Source organism: Hydra viridissima, unplaced genomic scaffold (genome assembly GCF_058129835.1).
Source record: "Hydra viridissima isolate aposymbiotic clone 2 unplaced genomic scaffold, HvirCarnegie_v1 scaffold_9, whole genome shotgun sequence".
NCBI lineage: Eukaryota > Metazoa > Cnidaria > Hydrozoa > Anthoathecata > Hydridae > Hydra > Hydra viridissima.
Genome location: NW_028324308.1, coordinates 17,847,340 through 17,857,182, shown reverse-complemented (window position 1 = coordinate 17,857,182; position 9,843 = coordinate 17,847,340). Strand labels below are relative to the sequence as shown.

The following is a 9,843-nucleotide window of genomic DNA, read 5'->3' as shown; positions in this document are numbered from 1 at the left end:
GAAAAATAGCGATAAATAATGAAGTGAGACGACTAATATGTATGTTTATGGTTGTAACGGCTAATGACTGGGTGGAAGAGTGGGGAAAGTAACAGGACAGCTGATGCTATCGTTAAAATGTATCTTCTTAGAAAACCTTTTTTTTAAAGTGACCAATCATTTTTATATCATCAAACAAAAATAATATGAAAAGTTTATGACTTTGACAAAAGTTCACTTTACCCTAAACCAATCCTCCCAAGTTCAGTTTATAAGTGATATTACTGAATAGTATTACAAACAAATACAATTAAATGATAATCATGAAATTAGTTCAACGATATATGCGCTGGACTAAGAAAACCAACTAAATAAAATTATTAGCTTTTAAATTAGAATCAACGAATTGTTGACTTAAATTGACGCGGATAGTAATAGAATAAGGTTACGAAGCCATTGTGGCTTTTAAGCACGGTGGAAGTTAAAATGAGCTGGCGACACTTTATGCTTATTATAAAATAACACCTAATCAAAATTATTTTTACTTAAACTTAGCACGTAAAAACATCATAATTTAAAAGCAGTTTCTTAATGGCATGTTATAAAAAGAACTTTTCAATCAATATACTTTTTTAATAATTGGACTACCTTTTATGTATATGGGACAATATTGGTATGGATGCACCACTATTATGAGCATAAAGAAAAATTTTGAATAATAATAATAACAACAATAATAATAATATTAAGGAACTTTAGTTTTTAATATTATTGAAACTAACTAGAGTAATCAACGATTGGTCAGAGTCGATATTTATAAAACGAAACACTTAAAATGTGAAAAAAATGATTAGAAAAGAATTTAGCACGAAAATTAATTATTTGTAAAAATGAATCATTGATTAGAATATTTCATTGCTTGAGTTTGGTTAAATTTTACAATTTGTCAAACATTATTTCATTTTGAACATTATTTAAAAAAGAAGACATTTTTTTTGAAAAATGGCTTCCTAGTTTATAAAAATTTAAGCCGTAAAGTTCACCCATGCAGTATAAAATGAGCAAAAAAAATTATGTTCAACTATCTGGCATTCAGTTGTATGCCATTCGTATTTAGAAATTTCTTAATATTTTTTTTCAAAAGATCTCGTTAGTTTTATGTATTGATATTTTATGTTAATTGATAACATAGTCACCAAGTTCCTTCGGAATAAAAAGTTGATGCATAAATGATTTAGTTATAAATATTTTAATGATATTAAAAGTTTCAAAAACATTTTAAAATGCTTTTTAAAAAAATGATATCAAACCTAATTTAAAATCATAAAAATGTTGCCGCATTCTTCATCGAGCAGATTTAGGGTAAAGTAGGGTAATTTCGGCAGGGAGATAATTTCGGCACCCCTTCAAAAGACACCTAAAAATATTTATTTATTGGAATGTTAAAATCATAATTGGGTATTGTAGCAAGATAAACAATTATCCTAAAAATACTGCTTTAAACTTTTATTTTTACATTACAGGTACGTTAATTTATGATTATTAGCTTTTTCTTAACATTTTTACCAATTTGAAAATGTAGGATAAATGATTTTTTCTAGGAAATTTTTACCAAAAGTTGTTATTTATTTTATTCAAAAATATAAACTGAATAAAATGTGAGCAACAATAAGATGAAACTCAAAGTATGTTACAAGATATAAAAGTTTCCCCTAGGACTGCTCTAAGGAGATAACTTCGGCATATAAATGGTTTTTAATTTCGGCAGTGCCGAATTTGCCGACCTGTGTTTTCTCTGAAACCAAAATGGGAAATAAGCGTCTGAAATATTATGTATAGAAGAATTGATTTTAGTAATTCAGAAATTCGGATAGCAATAAGATAATAACGAGTTCGTTAGTGTCTCTGTGAAACTAAGTAAAATAATAGTTCCCCACAATATAAACTAAATATATGTTAATAATTTATTATATACAATAATATGTTAATATTTTATTATATACAATAATATGTGTGTGTGTGTGTATGTGTGTGTGTGTGTGTGTGTGTGTGTGTGTGTGTGTGTGTGTGTGTGTGTGTGTGTGTGTGTGTGTGTGTGTGTGTGTGTTAGCATCATATAATGGGTTCAAAACATGTAAAATATTGAAAAATGTGGAATATATCCATTTGATAGAAATGTGTTTACTGAAGAAGACTTTGCTGCAGCTAAGGCTACTAATCACTTGTATGTTGTATCAAAAATTTCAAAATCAAATATTACCTCTGAAATGCACCCTACTCTCGACAATGCTTTAGACTCTGTTAAAGATTTAGATCATATTGATTTTGTTACAGAATGTGTAATTGCTTCTCAGAAACGTAAATTATTTTAAAAGATGTGTTATTTTTACCATCTTCCACCATTTACTTAAAATAAAAATTAATTTTTTTTAAATCAAGCAAAATAATAACTTATCTGTTGTCTTATTAACCTAAAAAAAAGTTTCTTAAAAAAATAGTTCAAATTTTTTATAACTTACATGTTGCCTAATTTTATTCACCTTTTTTGATTAAATATTTATATTTAGAATCTGCTTCACCAAACAAATCATTCAGAAGTCATTAGAACTAGCCACCTCTGATGAAACCTCACAACCTCATGGTGTTAGTTTTTTATTTTTAATGTCAAGTCCACTAGCTGGACTTGACATTAAAAATACAAAACGAACAGGAATAAAATGGAGGGTAAATCATGCTGGAAGAATTACTGGATCACCATGTAAATCTCAGCTAGAGGAATCTTTAACTTTGAAATATAAGAACAGGCAGCCACGCAAAAAGTGCATTAAATAAAATATATCTACACATCAAAAGACGTGTTTGAATAACCTTGATGCTATAGGTGTGATTAATAAACAACTTTGTGCAATGTGTCAGTACAGTTATGGGGATCCTGTCAATCCATATTTAAAGGATAATTGGAATAAATGCCATAAATGCTGTAGATGGTTGCATGAAACATGTGCTGCTATATGTGGTGTTTATGCTAAAAAAATATTTACTTGTGATGACTGTATGAAACACTGATTCTTTAAAAAAAAGTTACATTGATAAACTGTTTTTTAACTTTCTTCAATAAATCTCTTTTTATAAAGTTTTCTTTGAATTTTGTATTTTATCTCTTTATGTTTAACTATTGAAGTTATGTAAAATATTATTTTATGAACTACTTATAAGCTTAAACATGAGTTCTCATTTTAACAGAATTTAGAAATAATCATCGAAATCATAGAAATTAGTAATCATTTTATTTACAATTTTACTTTGGAAGCACATTTTTCTAATAAGGCTTCTGTTTTGGGTGATGTATTCATACTTTACTAAAATAGGTGGTTCAAAAAATATGAATCTTTGAAATTGCAACGCCCTTAATTAAATGCCAATTAGGTGTAACAAATTCCATTTAAGAGACAATTACTTTATATAATGCAGATTTATAGCTGTTTGTAATATTTTAATTATATTAATGCGTTTTCAACGAACATCTTAATTTTCTTAAGTATGCCGAATTTACCGTATCATTGTGCCGAAATTACCATACTAGGTCGCTAATTTCGTCATTTTTGAGTATTTTGTAAAACAAATTTTACATAAAACTTTGTAAGTTTGAAACAACTTTTTAACTATTATTTAATAGATATATCTGCAGGACATCGATATGCATGATTTTTTAACGTTATTAAAGCAACCATTGTCTATAAACAACAAAATAGCTTGATACGCCGAAATTACCCTACTTTACCCTAGATATTAACAATTGATTTATGGTAGTCAGTGATAAAGATCTCAGAATATTCACTGAACTGAGGTGATATTCACATCACAACAATTAGATTACTGCAACTAAACGCAGCAGTTAAAGACTCTTAAATGTGATAGTGAAAAAACTTTTTTTTTAGTGAATTTTATGAAAGCACTTCACATAACAACAATCACTTATATAAAGTATTTTTAAAAAAGATTTTAAAAATTACACTTTATTAGTTTTATTTTACCTGACAGAAGGATTTATTATTTTTGTTTCCAAAGATTTATTATTTTATTACTGATTTTCCTTAAATTTACAAATAAGATTAAGTTAGCGTGTTCGGTTTAGGGATCGCCAGTTACAGTTTACGATACACTAACTTTACGGTATACTTTACCGTATACTTGGTATACTAATAATTAGTATACAGATTAGTATACCTGTTTACTTTTATTTGTGAAATATTTTTGGACTGGCTTTAAAATTTAATAATTATATTTTCTTAATGAATTAAATTACTTGACCATGTCTATTATTTGACTTATCATGACTAAAGAGTTTTTTTGTTTTTTTTTAATTCAATTTTTGTTTCTTAAATTTACTTAATAAAAATTTCAATTTGTTAAGTTGTTATATTTTTATACCAGGCTGTTTGTGCTGCTCTTCACCGTTTTAAGACTTAAGATTGTTTATTCTACAGATTTCTCTGATCTGAAACAATTTGTAATAACAGTAATAAAAAATATCAATAGGTAAAAAGTTAAGCTTACGTTATACTTTACATTATACTTTACGGTATACTATACGGTAAACTGTACACTAAATTTTTAGTATACCGTACATCGGCGATCCCTAGTTTGGTTGTAGTAGACGTCAGAGTCTTCAAATCATTTTGTCACCCAAATGAAATAGAATTAATTAGAAATAGATATGATATAAATAAATAAATTGAGCCCTCTACCAGTTTTGTTTTGTGAAAACTTTTTCAAACTATTTAAACAAAAATGAAAACGTCTGAAAGAAAAACCAATTAAAGACGTTCTGCAAAAACGCTTTAGGGGAGAACCTTAATGAATGGGACGATTATTGAATGGGACAAACTCAGATTCTTATAGAAGCATCGATGTAAGGATATTCAAATTTCTGTAACAAAGAGTGATAGAAACAAGAACTCAACTGACCGACTCATCCATCCTATTGTGCTATGACTGTAATGACATTGGATGTTATTGTGTTTTCGAATGTAAAAAGTAATTTTTAAAAATGTTTTTGTTTTTCTAATTTTGCAGCGATTTTTGAAGTTATGGAAAATAAAATTCCATGTTAAAATAGATAGCAGTCTCTAGTACTACAGTGAGTAAAACATTCAAGCTTCAGTAATGGTGTTTTTGGTGTGACTAATCATTTTTGGATAAAGTGATGCGCATATTGAGTGGGACAAAATACTACCTATTGAATTAATTTAACAAAGTATTGTTTACAGCTCAGCAGAGGGATGCTGCAGTCCCTTACTTTTATCCCCATGGGTAATGGGTATTATTTACACACTTTTATACTGCAATATTTTACTTAAATAAAAATAACTAAATATATTATTCTAAAATGAGAAAGTTCTGCTTTGATTGAAATTTAATTAGAGTTAAAATGTTTAAAGTTAAAAATATTTTTTGTGTGGTCTTTCTGTATGTATCTATATATTTAAGTACATTTACAACTAACAAACTAATTTGAAAAATGATTGAATTAAATAGGTTTATTTTTAATTCTTTTATGTTTGTCTCATTCAATGTGACATACTTAATGAATGGGACAAATGTCATGCTCCAATAAAACTCTCTTTTTTCCAATAGCCAAATGCAAATCCAATTTTTTTGTTTTACTATATCATTGAGCAAGAGTCGGTGGTTATTAAACATATTTAAATATGTATATTAAACAATTTTATCTACGTTTAAAAAGCATTTTGCAAAAACTGTCCCATTCATTGAGGTTTTCCCCTATATCTCCCAAAATTATACATCTCCTAATATTACAAACTAATTTGCTTAAATTACTTAAGCATAAAAAGTTTTAGAAATCAAAAGAATGTATTGAGAAAAAGTACTCAATCTTGAAAAAGAATCATAAAAGAAATCCTTTTTCTTCGGAAATTTCGTCACCAATTATGTTACTAACTAAGAGACATACTGTGCTGATCCCTTTTCAAATTTGTTTCATCGGCCCACATTTAGTTAGAGTTGTAATCTTAGGCAAAAAATTAACAACTTTTTGTGAGTTAAATGGATCATTATTAAATTTATTAACTAGACTTAATGTGGATCAAATGGTGATATTGTTTGTTTTTTGTTTTTCGGTTTCGATTGTTTGGGATCGCTGGGAACACCTAAGATGCAAAGCGAGAACCAACTTTTTAATGTTAATAAAAGTCATGACATACTTCACTAAACCACCAAATGTATCAAATTTGCTATTGCAGATCTAATATCAATTTATTTTTGTAAGCTTGCAACCGGTTGCTAGGTTCACCTGAACTGCATAGCAACAGTAAACTTTGCTTAGTTACCATTTGTTAGGTTGTTCTTACCTTAGAAAATTTATCTATTGACTAATTTTTTTTTATTGTGGTATATATTTATCATATTTAAAGTATTCACCTGTTCCTTATAACTATAAAATATTAAACCAATCAACAAACATAAAATAATTTTAATCATAAAAAATATGTGCAACTGGAAATGAACAAACCTTTTCTATTTATAAAACAAAGTCTCTTAAAATCGGTCCTTTAAAGAATTTTAACACATCACTAGGAAAGATTTTAGAATTTTTCTCAATTGAAATACAATACAGGAAAGAAATGATACAGATGTTGTTATTACTAGAGTTTACTCTAAAGAGAGAGAGAACCCAACATGACAGCTTTAAATGAGTAATTTGTTAAAATAAAAATCACATGCAATGATTCTTGAGGATATATTATGGGTGTTTCTTAAAAAGTTTCTTTCAAAAGTTTTAATAAAACTTTTTAAGACATGTACAAAAAAAAATCTGCGCGTATTCTGATGTGGTGTTTACGGAAACCACGCATCATTTTAAATAGCTAATTGTTTTAAAGTGTCTTCATATTAATGTTATTTAAAATTTAAACAACTCTGATACTAAAACAATTAGTTTTAATTGAAATGCCATCAAATCAAGATAAGAAGCGAGAAAAAATTTTGCACTTTCTAGTTGAAAATCCTGGTGTATCAAACAATGCAATTTCTAAAGAGCTGCAGATTGCTTTGAGAACAGTAAAGACCGTTGTGAAACAATTTAAGGACAATGATACAATCAAAAGAAAATCAGGAAGTGGAAGAATAAAATGTTTTGTTAGACGAGATCTTGGTAAAAAAAAGTGAAAGATGCCTCAGACAGAAAACCGGAGATTTCTGTTCGAACTTTAGCGAATAAATTTAAGACAAGTGCTTCCACTATACAAAGAGTCAAGAGAAATTGTGGCTATAAAAAGAAAAAAGTTCCTCGTCGTGAAGAAAAGTAAGAAAATGTCGCAATTCGATGTTCAAAATATATAAAAAAGATATAAAAAATTATGTGCTAAAAAATCTTGTTTGATTATTGACGATGAAACTTATTGTACTGCATATTTCCGATCTCTTCCAGGACACCAATATTATTCAGCAATTAATTGCAAGAAACTGAATTCTAACTATAAATGCATTGGAATGCAAAAATTCGCTGAAAAGTTCTTAGTTCGGCCAGCAGATTGTGAATGTGGTGAAAGAAGCTCTTGTTTTGTTACTACAGGAACAATTAACACCAAAATATACATAAAAGAATGCCTCAAGAAACGTCTTTTGCCGTTTTTAAGAACACACACGGGTAACCCGTTATTTTGACCCGATTTAGCATCATGTCACTACTCTAGGACAACTTTAAACTGGCTTAGAGATCATAAAGTAGATTTCGTTGAAAAACACTGCAATCCACCAAATAGTCCCGAACTACGTCCTATCGAAAGATATTGGGCTCTTGTCCAAAGAAAACTAAGGTTCAATGTAAAAGAAGCAAAAAACATTAAAGAATTCAAAAATTAATGGATTAGAGCTACCAAGAAAGTCCAGCCGATGATTTTGCAAAAGCTGATGTCGAGTGTAAAACGCAAAGTGCGTGCGTTCTCACCTACAAAACTTCACAAACTTTCTTGTGAAATTTAATAATATTAATATATGTACTTTCAAAATATATTTAACATTCAACATCGAAATACAATAGTTAAATAAATATTTTGATAGCTTCACTTCTTAGATTTTGTTATTCTTTGTTTAGTTAATTGCAAATCTCTGACTGAGTCGCGCCATTTATATGTTGTATATAAGAAAATGATCTATAGTTAATATATTAGGTTAAACTTTTATAAGCTTCTTGTCGCTTTTTTTTTTTTTCATTTATATTGAACTTGGTGTTTTTAATCAAAGATTTGGCAAGTTAATCATAGATTAGGCAAGTTACTAAGATTTTTCTTCTCTAGACTGCTTCAACTAATTATTAATTTAGCTTTTAGCAAACAGTTGTTATTTGCTTTTACTCTATATTGCCTGGAGAATATATAGACTTAAAGTACAAACTGAGCAATTCTGGGAAAAACAAGTTCCTGTTGTTAAAAGTTGAAAAGTGTAACAAATGTTTTTTTGTTTTTGTTTTTTTCTCTAAAACTTATTTTAAGACATTTTTACAAAAAAGATTCTGCTTTTTAACAGCATGTATAGATATTGGTTACAAAAACATTTTAGGATATATGATAAAAACTCAACACACTAAGAATTTTCGTGAATTTCATTAGTGTAATATTATAGAGAACCAAACAGGACTTTTCTTTTTAAAAAATCCGTTATTGTAATGCTTAGTGTACATGCTTGATTTTTTTAATATAAAAAATAGGTTTCATTTATATTGAATATTTGTGGTTTTGGCCACACCTGGCTCACTCTGGACAAATTATGAAGTGTTAAATGTAAACACTATGCGCACCCTTTAATGTGATTAAAAATGGAGCAATCTGCTTTGAGTACAGCATATATTTTATCATTTTATATCCTTTGATAAAAATTGTGTTTTTTAGAAATAAATAAACTGAATTACTAGCATTATACGTAAGCTTTACACGTAAGTCAAACCCCAATACATGTATTCTAATGATCTAACTTAAACAAAACGACCAATGTATGACCACATTTTTAAACTGACATATGAGTCAGTCTTTCACAATGCAAAAGGATTGTTATGCAGTACTCTTCAGAGAAAATATTGTTTTAAAATTATCCCAGCCTTTTGCTAAATTATTTCAATTGGGATAACAATAGAAATAATTTTTCGCAAATGCATCAAACAAGTTAAAAAACCCCAGAGTTAGTTATCAACAAGTCCTATTTGCATCAGTTTAGTAGCTTGTTTAAATGGTGATTTAAGAAGATTTTAAATTTTGACATTTCTATTTTCTAATATCATTGTCAAAAATTACGAATATTGTCTTGTAAGTTTTCTAAAGAAATAGACGATCCTTTTTTTTATGACACTTATATATATTTTATAGAACCTAAGTTAAAATCTAGTAGCAAATACATGCATCAAATTTTTTTTATTACTTAAACTATTTTTCGCTATGGAAATTCTAGCTCCAATGTGCGAGCGCCATTATCCAGAATATGTAAGTGATGAATGAGGTGACCATTTTAACCAGGATAAATCAGCTATAATAAGTGGAGATTAAAAAATATTTTTACTAAAAATCTAAAATAATTATATCCATTGTATTAAATACCAATTTAACATTATTAAAATTATATTATAGTAAAGTATATATAATAAAGCGCGATAATATATTTTATTCTACTATATATATATTTGAATTTGTATATTAATACAGACTGAAATACATATTTAGGGTTTCCACAGAAAAAAAGAATCAAAATTCCAGGACTTTCCAGGACTTTCCAGGACCATTTTCCAACTTTTCCAGGAATTTCGCAAAAAAGTTCCAGGACTTTTCCAGGATATTTTCCCCCTAAAAAAAAAAT

At 28.0% G+C, this 9,843-nt stretch overlaps 1 long non-coding RNA gene across 1 annotated transcript; it reads right to left on the bottom strand.

The window, feature by feature from the left end:
• Positions 1-1,182: 1,182 nt before the first annotated feature.
• On the bottom strand, positions 1,183-2,559 carry LOC149884378 (uncharacterized). The gene is made up of 3 exons (XR_016455795.1): positions 2,499-2,559; positions 2,240-2,385; positions 1,183-1,396 (listed from the first exon to the last, which is right to left on the bottom strand). It is a non-coding gene; the product is annotated as an uncharacterized LOC149884378 (long non-coding RNA).
• Positions 2,560-9,843: the final 7,284 nt, after the last annotated feature.